The following is an 18,961-nucleotide window of genomic DNA, read 5'->3' as shown; positions in this document are numbered from 1 at the left end:
TAAAGATGCAGTATTGTTCAACACATTTGTATTTAATGTTGGAATTCAGGGATACTTTTGTAAAGCACCTTGGGTATTTGTGATATCTGAATGTGCCGTAGAAGTATGATCCCCAGCACGAAAACTCAACCTAACCCTAGCCACAGTCAACTCAGCAGAGAACAGATGAGGACAGTAAAACTGAGGGGGTCAGGCCATAGAAACAAATCAACACTTATTGTACTGTACATGCGTGAGCATACAATTGGTCAGGACAGAATTCAGATGAACCATTAGACCTTAATGCCTCCCTGATTTTTTGCCTGAGACCTGGAATTTATAGGAAAACACAGCAGTCTCCCACAAAGATGACATGTCTAAGTGAAACATTTTGTGGACCACAGAGAAAAATGTACCGGAAAACATGTTAAAATCCCATATGGTGTTACCTGTAAGAATTCAAGATTTCAAGGGGTTGGTGTACATCTCTTTTTCCCTTGCTCCTAGAGCTGCTGTTTTTCTGGCATGGATATTTACAGGAGATTAAAATGAACTGTTAATCTGCAGTGAGATTGTGTAACAATAATAGACTACCAGTAAAGGCCCATGTCCTCTCAGTACTAAAACAATGGTATTTTATTAAAGAAGCCTTTACTTTGACTTGGTTATATTTTAATATAAATGAACAACCCTGATTTTTGCTTTTACTAGTTTGATATTTGGCGACCCTGTTTAAGCATGGGAAATGCATGGTACTGCTCCAGTGTGAAAAATAAAAAGATTGTTATTAATACTAAATAACTGCGAAAACAAGGGCAACAGAGGGAATTCTTTGTTTTGTGTTAAAAATGTACATCCTTTATTCCATACAATAATCTCTAACAACTTAAAACATCTTGAGGGGAATTACTTGTACACATGACTAGTTCACAGTGTGTTTCAAGTGAATCGTTTTCCACTGCTTATATTTTGTTGAATGTCACAAGATTGGTTCAATTTACTTAACTATGTTTATACACAGCTTTAAATTTCAGTTATCAAAAAAAATAAAAAAGAAAGAAAGAAAAAACTATATGGCATATATTTTAGGTTATTCAGTAAATCACAAGGAAACAGCCTGCTATGATTGACAAGCAGATAAAAGGCTGGGCGGAACAAGGCATTCATTCTCAAACATGTTCGGTGAGAGTCCACACCTCCCTATTGGTCTGATTGCTACCTGCTTCAGCCAAGTCCTCAGATAACAATCACAAAATGAAAAACAGCACTGACTATCTCTTCGCTTCATTTGGAGCCAGCTCTGCAATGCTTCCGGCCAGATCTGTCATGTTTATGCATAGCCTTGCACAATAAGTCTAATTAATGATTATTTACAGTCCTCAAACAGGCCCGATTTACAAAACCTTTTGAGTTTTTTTATGCATTTATTTATTTTTAATTAGGTTTTTTTTAAAGTCTGTTTTTATGGAAAAAAAAAAAAGTTTATTAAACTGTTGAAGGCTGTTGTAAATGCTTTAAATTATGTCCCTTTAATTTGTAATGGTTTTACCAATGTTGTCTCACAAGGGTAAACTGGAGGTTCTGTTATAAATAGCATAGTTTACAAGAATTCTGCATGCGATTGCTATGGCATTTTATAATGCAATGTTTGTCTTACCTTCGTATTTACTTTGATAAAACCTGTAACTTAGATTTTGCTACTAAGTTTGTCATTTCTCGTGAATATATGATGGTGAGGTAATGACGAGTACTGAAAAAAACAGGTTACCAAATTCATCTTGTCATATATCTGCTTCAGATATTACAATCTGTCCATTTAAAAAAATGCACAGATTGTGAACAATTGTGTTTAATACACCTTTTGTGGGTTTTTATTAATAAGAGGATTTTGAAAGAACAAAATAAATGTAAAACCCCTTCCTAGCCCCTCCCCAAGCAACGCAGAAAACAAAAACTGTAAAGTATAACGGACTAATTATCTCCTATTACTAAATTAAAAACTCTGCAAAGCAACTTGGCTAGTTCTCCTTGGCTTAAAAAGCATGCCCACAAAGACATTGTAACCCTATTACAGACATGTGCTGCATTAGCCTTCTAAAAAGGGATTAGAATGTTTTCCAAAACATTCTGTTCTTATACTTAAATAAAAGCTGCATCTAGTTAAGTTAGAATCAAAATGATCAGCCAAATGCCCCTTTTTAACATTTTTGTGGGCAGTGTTGTGAGATGCACTGCTGTTACAGACTCACTGTCAGTAAGATGAGATAACACAAGAACAGTATATAACTAATACTGTAGTATTATTAAAATCCAGTGGAGCTGTACTATTGCTTGTTCCAATGTATTTGCAGTAACTTTTAACAGACAGGGCAACTTCGGTCCATTCAGTCCAGATCTTTGTTCTAACCGTGTCTTTAATTGTTTAATTGGATCAATTAAACCTCCATCCAGGTCTTAAAGCAGGTAATTATTTCAATATACTTCTTAATGTGGAGAAGAATGGCCCTTCAGTACTGGATGTGACAGACTGTTTTAAGCTCTGAAAGAAGTGCTGTCAATGCTGGTGATAAATAATGACACAATAGCCCTGAGACTGTTTCAGAAAAAAAAAAAAACCTTTTTCTTCAGACCACAGCATTCACACTGTTGTCCTTTTCCCAAGCAATTTAATAAAATAAACTTTTTAAATACTGATTGGGGACTGTTATTCAACAGTACTCTATTTGATGGTATGTCACCAGATTTGAGGGTAAATACTGGTAATGATGATACATGTAGCTTGAGCAATCTGGTTCTGACTGGCTGAGAGTAAGCCTTTAGGGTAATAACACAACATTGTCAAAAATTACATTGAATCCTCATACCTCTGCTGTCAAAGTCAACTCTATGCAGCCAACCAACCTGGTTTTCAACAGCATAGGACTTTACATGTATGGTTATTGCCTAAGGGAGTATTAAGTAGTATCCTGTAAAAACAATAATTTGTGGAGGCATCTTCTAGCTGGAAACTGTGGGTAAGAAATACCTTTTTGCTTTTGGCTTTAATTCGGTAGTGACTGTGCACTCGGGCTACATCCACAACAGTTCAGAGGAAAAATCTAAAATTCATCATTCCCGCTCTCAGATGTAGATACCAAATACATGTTCTGTATTTCAGGCACAAAAGACAACCCTGTAGCAGTTTGTGTGTAAAGCAGAGTAGAAGTAGTGCACACCAGCATCTACATTGCACATGCTTGTTCCTTACTTCCTACATAAACAATGACTCCTCTGAACTTGGCTGTAGTGTTTGTGGATGTTTCCCAGGGTGTACTGAACCATAGCTGAAAGTTGTGACAAGATTGCAGAATTATTAGGAGGAAGAGGGAACACACTTGTAAACAGTGACAAATAAAGATATGTTTATTGAAAAGAGCACAGCACTTCATTATGTCATGTAAACAGACAGCTCAGTGCCTCTTGGGTGGGTGGCTTTCTGAACTCTCTAGAGTAATTACAGGACTTAACCCTTCCAGTCATTGCTGGCATGAAACTCCAAGTGCAACATGAAATAAATAGAGTTTAGCGATCCCAAACCTCAACGCTACACCCTTTTCAGTGTCTGAAGATGAAGAAGGGTTGGTATGAAGGGAGGATGTGACTGATGGACGGCAGAAGTTAAGCGGTGAACCACCCTGGGTAAGAGTCTTTAAGTTGGCTGGGAGGCACTATGTGTTGACCATGGCTACTCAGAAACCTTATCAATTTCCAGAAATACCCTACCCTAGTTTTCTTTACACACCTTTCGTCTGGCAGTGTGTGTGGAGAGGACTTCAGTCTCCAGTACAATTATTTCCCCTCTTAGACTGATCCATTGTTCTGATATTTTCTAATATTGTGAGAAACATTATAAGCAAGTGTCAGATGATTCCTTATACTGTAACCCATGACCAAGAAGAAAATATGTTACAGTACAAGTTATTAAAACAATGCAAGTGTACAGTTTGAGGAAGGGAACTGTAGTTGACTCAACCTAACAATAACATATAACATATTGAAATGATGTGATATTTAAAAGTAATCGACTTGAATTGTTTCATGTTTGTATCTGTCTGAATAATTTTTAAAGTCAAAATTTAAAAAATGTAATAAAATAACACTAATAGTTATAATAGCTATGATAGATACATCCTGGCACAGTGACAAACTAACCAGTGTGCACCCATTGCCCTGGTAATATAAACAATGCCTTTATTGTTGAGGATTATAAATCATGAAGGGAAATGAGTGATAAGGGTATTATTATGTGTATTTTTTTCTTGTTGTTTTGAAGTGAAGAAGAAAGGGAGCGGCCCATCATGTATTAACTGTCCCTGCTTGCAAGCCAACATTCAACATTATGGGGGGGGGGGGGGGGGGGGGGGGGTTGAAAGATGATCCAACTGTTTGTGTGAAAAACCCCAAGGCCTGGGTGCTGGTTTATTTTTCTTAACCGCTGTTTCCTTTTATTCCCTCTCAACCTGTGTAAATGAATCACTGAGTAATGCAGTTAGGCATTTCTTACCAGTTTCATTTCTCTCACTGAATGTCATGTACAAGCTCTATTATACAGTGCCCTGGTTATAATCATCCCTGATTTGGAGCTTTGAATGTACCGTACCGCACCACGTCAGGTGTTGCTGATTTGCAAACTACTGATGGAAAAAGGTCAAGCCACAGCTAATGCAGTTCAAAGGACAGAGCTGTCTGGCTTTGAATGAAGTGCGACAGTCAAGTGCCATATTATTGGGGAGGACACAATGAGCTAACCAGACAATCAAAAAAACATTGCAGAATGTGATGTCGCAGTGGATAGAAAAGGAGAGAAACACCATTGATCAACCAGGCTGGACAAAGAAAATCTCTGCTAGTGAGGCTGATTTGTACTGAACCGATTTGTCAAAATAAAAAAAAAGTATACAAATAACAACCTGTCACAAAGACGGCCGGAGTGGGTGGCGTCAGACCAGATGCAGGAAATAAACAGACAGAGATTTGGGGTTTGGTGAAGCTGAGCGAATGCTTTCGCTCAGCATTTAATAACAGAACAGAAAATAAAAGGTTTGAACAGACAAAACAGGACACGGCACTTTAAGCCAAAATAAATAGACAGACAAAACGAACTAACACTTAACAAACAGTGCACGGAGACAAACAAACACGGTGAGAACAAACACTTTACGTTTTTATTTCGCTTTTCTTTCTCCTTCTCTCTCTCTCCCGTTCTCCACTCTCGAACACCCAACCCCGAGTGACAGAAATGTGCATCTATATATGCAGTTGTACCGAGACTCGACTGCTAATCAATCATTCAATTGGAGTCGCGGTACAACTGCACGTGAATCAATAAAGTGCAATTCCCCGTGCTCACATTTTACTTGCACGTGAAGTGCTGTGCCATCCTCGTGCCTAAATACAAATATACATTTTAAACACTCGTGTTACACAGACCCGTTTATATCCCGTGTACCAATCTATACACCAACATTAACACACACACGTAACATACAACACATAATAAGCACACAGGGGCGGGGCACATTGCCACACAACCATACCTGATATGAAGTTAATTACAAGTTTAGCACGGCCACTTGACGTGTGTAGTGTAGTGTTGTGTGGTTTGGAGTTACAAGATAATCATATAAAGTTAGGATTACACAATTTGCTTTCTATGCCTGTTCAAAAGCAACAGGCAATCAATGTAAAAGGGTGCTGACATGTATGGGGGAGTTCACAAGGTGTATTCATAGCTCTGTGGTTGAATTGCCACTTCAGTCTTCCTAGCATTTAAATACTCTTCTCAAAGGCTGAACACACAGCAGAAAGTGCAGAGTAGGAGCTGTCAGCAGCGGACTACGTGAGAGATTATACTGTACTTATCACAAAAGCCTCTGGGTGCACTTGGCAAGGTATGTGTTTAGATATGCCTTGAAAGTAAAGCCTATCTTAAATTTGGCTGGCGCCCAGTCTGCTTATTCCCTGCTTATTAGCCTTATGGCATGATCTTCAATGGGAAAGAAATGGTTCTGTACTAAGGGGAAAATGGTAATGTCAACTAGAACAGTGTGCTAGAATTGTATCAAAGTGGTAACATTTACCCATTTGACTAATTTTATTTTTATTTAATCATGGTATCACCAACACAGCTAACACACACAAAAACACCATTGCAGTACCATGACTACAAAATTCCTTCCAATGTGCTACTGTATCAGGGCCAGTGTGCAAAATGTGTTCCAAATCCATTGTGTTACCATTGCTAGTTGTATCGTGTAATGGTTCTGCATGGATATTTTAGGGTAACACACGTATTATAATGGTAAGCCAATGGTATATTGGTCTCAACCCCCTAGAAGAGAATAGTCCACATCACAAAATAACCACACAATTGACACAACTGGTTGACTGCTTAAGAAAGGCCCTGGACTTAACATCATATGTAGCTGAGCCATTTTATAAGCACAATAGCACTCTGCAGAATGTGCAGTAGTTATAAAATGACTGCATGCATTGCATTGTGAGGCACCAGGTGAAGCTGAGTGCCGTCAACTACCCAGGAAGTGTGGTCATACATTTATTACTACTGCACCACCGTTTAAAAATGTTTTTGTTTGTTTCTCATCCATAGTAATGGGAGTATTCAAATACATTACCATGTATGGTACATCTGCTACTCAGCAACAAAATACATAATTAATAAAGGCCTTATCTTGTACTTCAGTTGTTTCTGCTGACGTGTGGAGTTCAGGGTCACAGACTGGCTATTCCAGCTATTGGAGGAACATTCTGATTCTGCTTAATGAGCAGCTGAGAGACAATAAGCAGGGCCGGATCAACCTATATGCAAATTTCGCTACAGCGTAGGGCCCCCAGCAGAATTGGGGCCCATGCGAGGTAGATGTTTTTGGGACATTTTACAAAAACTGTATGTGGGCGGCTGGGCCCACAAACACAGGAAGTGAGGCACAAGGAAACGTACTTTATTTTATGACGGCTAGGCATTCCTTCTTGATTACAGCATTCTTGCTCTGAGTCTCTCACGCAAGCAGCTTCCTGCTAATGTACAATACCAAAAGTTCCACGCCCTCTACTTCCTGGGAAAGATCTGTCCCTAGTCCTACGTCAGAGGTGTCAGTCTACAGGATAAAATGTATGAATCGTGCTCAATTTACTCATTCCTTTATTTCAGTTTTAGGGCCAATTTAAAAATCTGCCCTGTCTTAAATGTGCACAGCATGCCTCTTTACTTTACGGCAAGAAGGGGTTAAATCCATAGCGTTTGTTTCTCTAACCTTATATCCTGCGCGGAAACTGTGAAATTAGCCCAATATCACACTTTTTTTCAATATTCTTAAGAAATAAAAATAATTATTTCAGAATTATTTGTATTTCATACAAAAAAAATCACATGAACTAAATGGTACAGCTCTGCTGTGTGGAAGGCCACCCAGGTCAAAGACATGTTATTTAGTAAGCGTTTCATATATGTAGTACATGTATTGATTTCAACCAATCAGAATACATAAAAAATTACGCATTCTAAATAAATGTAAATTAATGTGTCTGCAGCAGATCGCGTAAAGCAGTTTCCAGCAGGAGTTTTACACAACAATGGAGATAAGCTCTTCTGCACGTCCCTCAACGTTACTGTAGATCACTACTGAAAATCGTCTATTGACAAGCAAAGGATATGAATAACTCGTTACGCTTAACTGATACTTGTGTGGAAGATTGATTTTTTTCATATGTGACCCATCATTACAAAAAAAGCCGCAATTACTTTACCAGAAATACTGCCTGAAAACATATAACCTTGACTTGAATTTCTTTTGTTTTTGTTTTTAAAAAGTGATTGCAGAAGTAGCTTTAAAAATATGTTTAAACATGACTTTGTAAGAGAGAATAGAAAGATTTTATAAACAAGATTGTAAACTACATTCCATCTCTCCTGGGGCTTCAGACACACAGGGCAGGTGGAGAGTTTTCCTACAATCCCGGTTAAAGACAACTTCATGTCTAGATCACTATTGTCAACAGTCCTAACATAGGAATGTTGGCCTTGGAAACAGCAGGAAAAACTGATCTAGAAGTTTCCTGACAGAGGAACAGAAAAGTGCATTAAATGAATGACAAAACAAACATTTTTTTAAGTTAACAGGAGAGTATGTGTTTTAAAATGAATATTCTGTTTAACTTCCTGGACCTTGTTTTAACATGTTTAAATGGGAATAGCTGATTTAATTTTTCTAACTTGGCTTTTTTTCTACATTTAACATGTTTTGGTCAGGTGACAAAAGAAAGAAAACAATGAATTGTTATGATATGCAATATATACATCCAATGTTTAACTTTTAAATTATGATTATGTTATTATATGCAGTTATTTTAACTGTTTCAGAGTTGCTACGGCATCAATTAATTGAAGGAAAAAACAAAGTCCCGGTTTTTCACTCTGATATCTGGTATCCAAAAATGTTCCTAAATATTTAAATGCTTGAAAAAGAGTACATTTTAGAATATTGTGTTTTTTTTATGTCCACTTATAAAAACAAATGTGTTGCCCAAACAAGGCAACATATGACATTATTTGCGCAGGAGCCACTCTCCACAGCAAAGCAAAAACAATGACAACTTTAAACGCAGTGGCTTTGATAAGCATACACAAAGACAGAACTAACACCGTGAATGCTGGAAAAAATATGGACATGTTTGTATGTGATAGCTAATGTTTCTACATTCGTCATCTTGTAACACTATAGAAGACTGTTGAAACATGTGTTGCCATTTCATGTAATTTGTGTCTGAATCAGTACATACCAATCCCTACCGTTACACTCTCACTACCTTGCCCCCACCCCCACTTTGAGAAAGGCTGTGGTGCCGTTGTCTGGTACCCCTACATATGACCTACACAGTGATTAGCTACCAGACATGAGCAGTTTAACCTTTTAACCTATTGCGCTGCATCTGGGTAAAGTACAGATAGCTAAAGTACCTCTATGTGCACTGTGCTTTATTTCAGTATGTGTTGTTTTTACACACCTGGATAATCCAATGAGCATCTACGAGATTTTAGTAAAATTTATCCCTAAACAGACCTGTGTACCTTGCTTTAATATCCAAGCAGGCAAGTATCTTCAGATCCTTTACATTTATAGGATTCTCACATCAAATATAGGAAATGCAGCCTAATTTTTTAAGTTTAGAAGCCAGTTACTGTTGTACAATACACACATACATATATATACATATATATATATATATATATATATATATATATATATATATACATATTAGCTCAAAGAGCCAGCTGCCCAACGTTTCGATATGTTGTACATATCTTTCTCAAGGGAGCCTGTGTTTGAATCAAAACATTGGAGGTGTTTATAGGTTTTTGACGGCAGGTGTTCTATATATTGTGACATCATTTTTACGTCTATCTTTGAATCTGTATTAATTCTAATTAACACTGCTTTATATAAACTTATATTTTTATTATATCATGCAATGCTGGCTCTGAGGATCAGTCTAGATTTGGCCTCCCCAGCGCATCAGCATGCACAACTTTTGAATGAATTTTGTTTATTTATTTATATGTTATATATTTATTGAAGTTAATTAGTTCATTCTTTTCTGTTGAGTCCCGCTGGCATAATCGTGTTCAGTCTATTTATTTACTTTCTTTTATTCTTCTATATGTCACATTGTCTAATTTGAGCTGTTCTAATACTACAAACTTTACATCATTTATGTCATGTCCCTGACTGGTGAAGTGCTGTACTATTGGTTCATTCATTTTTTTATTTCTAATTAATGAAAGGTGGTTCTGAATTCTTTTATATAAAGTAGTTCCAGTCTCTCCAACATATTTGATTTCATCACATTTTTCACAGGCTATTCCATAAACAACATTGCTATTTTTACAGTAGGTATTAGTTTTTAGTGGATATGTGGTGTAATATATATATATATATATATATATATATATATATATATATAATATATATATATATATATAACACAAACAATGACCACAACCACAATTGAGCATTTTCTCAGCAACTAGATTCACTTAAATTACCAGCACATTTCTCTACTAACAGCAACCATCAATTTCCTGTTTAATATTATTAATGAAAATAATTTGAAATGTATTGTTTTCAACATAACTAAAAGTTCTAGGGTGGTCAGAATATTGTATTGGGTAAAACATGCAGTACTGTACATTATCACTGGACACCGGTTACCAGAAATACAATGAATTTCAACAGTGTCAGTCCAATGCCTTTTCCTAGTGAACAGAACTGCAGTGTAGGTATATTAAATGGAAATACTATTAAGAAAAAGGGTTCATTTTAAGTCATTATGCTTAAGTCATATGCATAGGAAAAGCTTTTTAAACATAATTTTAACAAAGTGTGAAGGCTGCATTTTTTGTGGCCCATGAAAAGTAAACAGACACTAGTAAGCAAATATTCTGGTTTCTAATCAAATATGCAGAAACCTATGGTCACTATAGCATCGATACCTGTGGGGAAATGCTCACTCTGGTTCGTTGCCCCTTTTAAACAGACCCAGAACACACACACTGGAGGTTTTAAAGCGCTTACGCACTCATTTTTAATAAACAAAACAAAATAAACAAACAAAAACCTAACTCCCTCTCTGAGTACTAACTGAACAATCAGGCAGGTCCCTGACTAGCTCGCAGGATGGCTAAGCAGTTTACCTGACATAAAAACAAAACAGTTTCACACAGCACTATAACAAAATAGGTTTACACAATACCTTTTTGTAAGATTAACAACACACAGTCGGGCTCTCCACACAGCAGCAGCCATGAACAAACTGGCTGCACCCTTTTTAAACCCTGCACCTGGCACTCATTTACAATAATTACCAGGTGCAGGTGATAATTAAACAATAAATATAATTAACAATTTTGTTTGGCAGGAAGATTTGCACCAAACACACATTTTCCCTGAGCAGGGCTAGTTGCCCTGACACAATACATGGACACCAATGATAATGCAGTATCTCCTAACAAGCAGCATAAGCTGCTAAGCAATTAATTAAACATTTTGAAAACATCACATTTTGATAATAGATGATAAAAGTATGTCAGTCACAAGTATGCCCTTTACATCCACTGTGTGCAGAAGTAAAAGTGCTAGTTTGACATACAGACAAACAGATGCCTCCAAATCCCTCCAGATTCGGACACGCAATTACTTGAGCTAAAGAATGCCCTCAGCAAGTTTCAGCACAGTTGGACAGGTAATTATGAAGATATATTTAAAACTGTGGCAAACGAACACAGACACTCTACTATATCCCCAAGGGATAAGGAGCTCCTCCTACCTCTTGCTCGTCAGTTAAACTGGTTTGTATCACAGTTCTGTGAAATTCTTTGCTAAATTTATGTTGGATATGCAATACTTACTGTTTTGTATATTTTATAATAAATCTTATGATTTTGTAAGTAAGCTGACTTCTGTATAATTCTTATTAATGTGTCACTTCTGTTTTGTGTTTAAACAATTCAAATAGAAATGTACATTTCTTAACTTGTTTTAAACCCTGCCAATCTGTGCAATTTGTTGTTTAAACTTGTAGAGAATGAAATACAAAATGTCATATTTTTTTATTTTATTTTTGCAAATATGTTCAACACAGGGCTCCAGACACTTGTGGTCAACTACAAAAAGGAGTGTGGCAAAGATAACAATCATTCTTAAATCATAGTGGAACTGGAAACATTTAAGAAGGAAAACTCTAGGGCTAAGGAGTGGTAAAAATGTAGCTTATAATTATATGTGGCACATGTACTGGTCAGCAGTATCGTTGTTTTGGTGCAATAACTGATTCTTACAACTTCTATAAGGTGAACTAAACAGGGGGTTTATTTTGTAGTTTTTCACTGTTCAAGGAACATGGCACGTCTCACTGATGCACCGTAGCTTAGCAACACGAACACTACACACACTCACAACTCAAAACACAAACAGGGTGCTGCTGAGCGCTTATCAACTCAACATAACAATAGTATGCAGTAGTCGCCTACATCACCCTTTCTTGATGTTATACTGTAAGTATATAAGGGACCCTAAACATGTGAGCTCGACATTTACCCAAGATTCCGTTCAATTATGGAACTGTCACAGTGTAAAGGTACAGTAATATCACACTATTGATATCAGTGTGCGCTATGATGACAGAATCAAGGTGGATATGGTTTGACAGATAGGAAAGCTTCACACAGACACCCTATCTTTTTTTTGTTGCTTTACTTTCACCAACAACCCCAGCCTTGTCTAGTATTAATCTTCATTCACAGAGAGCTGCCAGGTCTATACACAATATAGTCCTACCCACTATAGGTGCTTCATCCGAACTGTACTCTTGTCAAACACTGCCACTACTGCTAGGAGTCTAATAGCACAAATGGTCAGTAAGGATAACATTTTATACATGCAAAAAGAGAATGCAGCGATACTCTATTTGTGCCAAAATTGAATACCCGATTGAAGGATATTGCCATACTGTAAATGATTCTTGTATCTGCAACATAATATGCTGTATGCAGAATCTTCACAGAGATTGCAGCAAATAACATGCTTCCCACTAAGAAAACATTATCAGATGATGTCATTGTTTCGCATGGAGTCAACACAAAACAAAATACATTACAAGCTCATCTCTAATATTAAGGCAGGATTCCCAGTACAAAGCCTGCTCTGCAACTTCAAGGGAAATACTGCAGCAAAACCAAATGACTGGATGGTAGGCTGCAGTCAGTTTAATTATTTAGTTAAGTTATAAAAATAAATACTAAAAGAAACTTCAGTAATTCAATGACAAATTTAGCACTAATAATTATGGGTGATAAGTTACAAAAAGCCAGACTCTACTTGGGATTTGTGTCTTAGTGAGTTTGCCATGACTCTGATAAGATTTCACTTCTTCACTATATTTAATAAGAATAATATGTATCATGATAAATAAAATACAAATACAAAACTCTACAAATAACGCTGTATTTCCATCTTGGGGTTCTGGTGATAAACCATAAGAGCACCAGTAGTAAGGCTGGGTCAGGCAATTTACCACCTTGTGAAAGGGCGATGAGCCTTTACAAACAATTAATACCTTTAGAACTATAAATTAACATATTTAATGATAAGTCATAAACCTCACACAATGTATCCAGTGTAAGACTAAATTAGTCACATGAGCCCACCATCACATTGATTCATAACGGGACAAGACATTATGACATTGCCCTAGCAGGTACACTTGGCACTGCAGATTCCTGTTACATAGAGTGATGTCAGGGCTGTTAGCCTTGACTCAATAGATCCTGTGTTGAAAGTAAAAACATGTAAAAAAAGAGAAATGTTTGACCTTTAGCTTTTGCACTATTGAATATAATATTTAATTACATATTACTGACAGTTTTAAATAGAGGTATTTATCTTCAAAATATGAACTTTTTAAAGTGTATTTGCCTTAAGAGCATTTCAAAATGATAGCCTCAGCTGTATGTAGCGATGTCTTTGAACTCCCTCATTTTTCTCCTTTACAGAGCCTACACTCCCAGTTAAAAAGTGAAAAACCCACCATATTAACCAGTGGTGAGGCAAGCACCCAGCACTGTTTTGTCTCCTAGATGGGTCACCCCTTAAAGTTCACAGTTGCTTGGAAACAGACACATTTAAATATTGAAACACTTCATAACAAAGAATGAAATCCTTTACAAAGTAGGCATTCAATTAAATGAAAAGAAATGGGAGTGTTGTTGAAATGATAGATAGAATAATAGTCTATTAAACAAAATCCAACACTGCTGGATGGACCAAGGGTAGTCTGTGCTAAGTTTTTCATACAGTGATATAACCTCAGCTTTCCAGCAAACAAGCAAGTATATTGTCTGGGAATAAAGAGTATGCCTGTTCTTGGAGGGAACAGAGCCACTGTCAGGTACTGAGAGGAGGCAAGAGCTCACTGACCCTAGAATAATGGAACTATCACCCCAGGGTTCATTAATAAATGAGCTTTAGGAAGAAAGAGATACAGATGCATGGAGAATTGCTATATTGAGATGGGGGAGCGTGCACAAAGCAAGAAAGGCACACAATAGTATACACTTTTATTTTGAATGCACCACTATTTCAGGGTGGGTTTCCGAATGTGGCTTTCCTAAATGGAATACAAAATAAAACACAATAAGTAATGACAATGTTTCTCAAAGACTTCCAGTTAAAACATTGTTCATAACATATTATGCTTTTTAGTATTCAGAAATGTAGCACTATTGATAAAATTGAGTAAAGAAAAGTGTATCTATAGTGTTACATGTGTACCAAAACATTACAAATTTTACACAACCCATAGAATGAAGGGTTCAATTAAACATGAGTTATAAAGTAATATATATATATATATTCTCTAATCACATATATTAAAGCACACAGTGGCTAGGGTAGCAGTGTGGAGTAGTGGTTAGTAGTGGTGGTCTGAACTCTTGACCGGAGGGTTGTGGGTTCAATCCCAGGTGGAGGACACTGCTGCTGGACCCTTGAGCAAGGTACTTTACCTAGATTGCTCCAATAAAAATACAAAAAAAACTGTACAAATGGGTAAGTGTATATAAAAATAATGTGTAAAAAATAATGTAATTGTAACAATTGTAAGTCACCCTGGATAAGGGTGTCTGCTAAGAAATAATAATAATCTGTCCAGAAACACAAGGCACAGCATACTGTATATCATTTAAAAGCTTATTGTCTCAGCATTAATGCTAGCATATACAATTTCCATGGAAATTAAGTGGAGTGGAAGTCACTGTTAAATGTAAGTGATATTATTGAGAGTTTGTCTGCTTTGAATACTATTTTGTTCTGGCCTGGACATTTCAATGTGTTGATAATAAGCGGTAGCAGTAGGTTTCACTGTAAATGTTTTCCTGTACAGTACAGAATATGGAGTTTCTATATTGTACATATCTGTAATTGTAACACAGCATAATGTGGTTGTACTTTTAGATGGCAGGATTAAAAATGAAAATAAAAACTGCTTATCTACTACAGATACACTAGGAAAAAAAGTGCCTCAGATTATACTGCTGTTCCCTGCTGAGCGACAACACTTCACTTTGGCCTGGTCTTTATAAACACTTTATCATTTTTAAATTATCATTGTTGTTGCATTTGCCATATTTTCTTCTGGCAGCTACAGTAAATACAACATCTATTGCAAAGGTCAGATGCAGGTTATTTCTGTGGTTCCTTTGAATAAACCGCAGGACTTCTCTGATTCACAAGCACACAATGGAAGCTAGTCATAAATAACTTCCATGGGAGAATCTAAAGTCTGCTTAACTTGAACTGTCATGAGGTAGATTCAGAAATCATTTTAAACACTCAAATGTACACAGGCAGAGTCCTTGCTGCTTGTAAAAATGAGACAGTTCAAGTTGCGGGATGAGCCTTAGGAAAAGACTCCAAAACAGATATCATAAGTTGACCATACAGGGGAGATATGTCAAAAGATATTAAGACAAGCTAAGGTATCTGCTAGAGGGAGGGGAGTGTGGTCAGGTCTGGATATCTTGATGGATAATTGAGGCATTGCTCATGTATTTACTGCTTGAATGGAAACATGAAAGAAGGCTCAGGGCTCAATTAAATTAACCCTTTTCAGTGAAAAGTTTATTAAATAAGTGCGTTCATTCAATCTAAACAAATTCACTGCAGCGCTGTTTAATGTGTGAATTTCACTTTTTTTGTAATTAATTGGGTTCTAGGCTAGGAGTGGGCAACACCTATCTTAAGTACATGTCTGCAACATCATATTTTCTTTCAAATTACACATTTTTTACATGTCTAGTGAATGGAAGTACATGACAGGTAGGATATACAAAAGTATTTTGTTAGCTACAACGAGTTTAACAACTGTATCAAAGAGCTCTTGCAGGGGCAGAATCCTTAACTGCAGGGCCTCACACAACACTGAGCAAGACAAAGAGCAAGACAACTGCTGTTTGCTTTAAGGTTCGTTTATTTTATGTAATAACCGCCAAATATATATATTTTTAAACCAACACATCACAAACATCCCAAGAGTGTTCCTTGTTTCAATCAGCAAATCGAATCAAAACATGATAGTGCATCAACTACTGTCTACAGTGTTAAAAATATAGGTATTGATTTCTTGAGCAGGATAAACAGGACATGCAAAATAATGCAGTCATCGTCTTCCTGCCCATTTTGTTTATTTTAGCGTTGCCCTCTTAAAACCACCATATACCCCCTATTTATTTTATGTGCCTGGGTTGGCAGCTGAGCTTCATTAGATTCAAAGGGGCATATTGAATCAAAACATTACAGTGCGTCAGGTAGTGACTCTTGCATAACCGTAGCTGATTAAACAAAACCAAAAAAAAGCCTGTTTGTATTTATTTATTTATTAATTAATGTAAAGTTATTTAAAACATGTGAACCTACTGAGATGCAAGCAGCTTGTTTACATCAAATTCGGTTGAGTAAAGTGTGTTCATCTATAAGGGGAAATCTAGAGTGATGTTACTTCATTGGGAGCATTTAGTGGTGAAACCTATGAACATCTGTGTGCCAATGAACATCTAGTGTGAAGCGTATCAAATTGGGAAGCTCCTACTATCCCCTCGGTGCTTTGAGGGAGGCCAGCCAGAATGTCATTGCAATGGCCTGCTTTTGAGGTACCATGCTACCTATCTTTCATCTCAAAAAGCCACGTGTACATACAGTAGTAACACTGAAACTGCAATCGATCCTTTAGTGCCTGCTGAACACAATGGTGTACAGTTTTTATTAATATATTTTGTCCCATCAATAAAGTTGCTATCTGTAGTGAACAAAAGATGTCAAATAAACATCCCTTAGCTTTCACTACGTGACAGCGTCGCACTTCATGGCTTCCTGTCGTGGACGCAGCACTATATGAATTTTCAAGACAGCGTAGGAGTTTCTGTCCCATATTTCCTTTCAAAAAGCTGTTAAAAGCCTCAAAACACACCTCAGACAGGTTTTGGTCCAGGTTTCAAAGAGCAAATCAGTTCTCTTCAAGTGCAACCTGAATTAAAAAAAATATACAGGTATATATATATATATATATATATATATATATATATATATGCCTTCTGTTCTAAAACAAGACTGAAAATGTACTGATTTCATTATAGATCAGAAAACTCTCAAAACTCTCGTAATCTCTGAATGAATGAATGGAAAGATGAGCCACCATGACTCACAGCTAATAGGGGGAGGTATCCAGTTACCCAGTGCCAGTAATTAGAAATGTCTCACAGACAACAACATGCCTTGGAAATATTAGGATATACGAGAACACCAAATCCTCTAATTATGAGCTTATGGATCCATACCACCTCCATAGCATCAGTCACTTCGGAGAATGTGTATGCAAGATATGTTGAGTTGCATGAGTGCTGCAACTACTGCTGGCTCTGAGGCTAGTCTGTCAATTAATAATCATGAAATCAACTGCAGATTGGGAAGGCAGGCAGTTTGTAAATTGGTCTTGCATGTTTTTAAAAACTAAAACCTCTTCAACTGTTCTGTATAGAATTGTGGTAATACACCTCAAAGTAAATTTAAGCTAGGTTAAAGAAAGTTTTCAGTTGCTTTGCCTTACTCTTAGGATGTACGTTACTGTTTCCCTTAGTCATTTCACCTGAGGATCTTTGGAGTGATGATACTGGCTATAAGGCATGTCAATATGGGAAGTAGCTGGTTGGATAATGACAGAAAAGAAAACATTACATGGGGTGGGACAGTTTAATTCCAGGTGAAATGACCAAGGAAGTGCAACACAACCTAAAAGCATGGCTTACAAACAATGGTTTCCTTAAATAATAGTTGGCAAGGCAAATTTCATACCCCATAGATTTAGCTAGGGCTGTGAAATTACTCAGATTTCCAGAGTAATTCTCTTTAACATGTTTCTGAGGTATTAAATATACAGAAACAAGCCTTTTAAAAATGTTTGCTAATTTGCCAACAAGGAAGCCTGCCTTTCTCACGTTTGCCCAAATCAATACAATTGAGTACCAATCAATGGCAATTAACTTCCACATTAAGCGATTTAAAAGACATTAGAAGCGAATGTTCCTTTCACCAGGGCACTGATATTTTATTGTCATACTTCAAACTGGTGCTGTAAAGTGACACAAAACAAAACATGTAAAATTGCAAATGCAACTTATTTGTTGTGTACACATGACCTTTCCTTTGCCCTACCTTCGCTATTATCTGGCTGAATTACTTAAGATTTCAGTGACCAACAAGATCAAAACACGACCCTTATTTTTAGCAACAGGAGTCATGTTGAGGTGTATCATCAGTTGACACATTGAGAGACACAGTAAATGACGACATCTCAAATCATTGTCTCTGAAAAGATCAAATGTTTTTCAGAAGATCGCCACAAGGCTAGTGTTAGGTACCACACACATATTTTATACCCACAAGGTAAAATGTATCCTTGGTGTATCTTTTTACAATGAGATTAAACAACAAATAAATTCCTAAATACAAGTTTAGTAAATTTGAATGCAGATTTTGACCATTTACCATGCGTTTATCGTTCCACCCTTAACAGTAATATTCCGGTTTTTACCTTGTAAGCTCCAGTGACAGTAAGCATTCATCAGGGGAATATTTATGCATGAAAATGAATATCACATGTGTTTTTAATTTATTTCCATTTTTCTGAAATGGTATCTTGGGATTTCTGACAAGACTCAAACTATAGTCAAAGTTATAAAGGCAAGTAGCAACATGTACTGTTGGACAAATGTGTATAAAGGCAAAGCAAGATATTGTGTAAACAATGGCTTTAATATGGGTTAAAGATTAAGTTGATAGGGGGGTAAGAAAGAAAAATAGCATTATATCAATCCTTT

This window comes from Acipenser ruthenus, chromosome 15, assembly GCF_902713425.1.
Source record: "Acipenser ruthenus chromosome 15, fAciRut3.2 maternal haplotype, whole genome shotgun sequence".
NCBI lineage: Eukaryota > Metazoa > Chordata > Actinopteri > Acipenseriformes > Acipenseridae > Acipenser > Acipenser ruthenus.
This window is presented reverse-complemented; position numbering follows the sequence as displayed.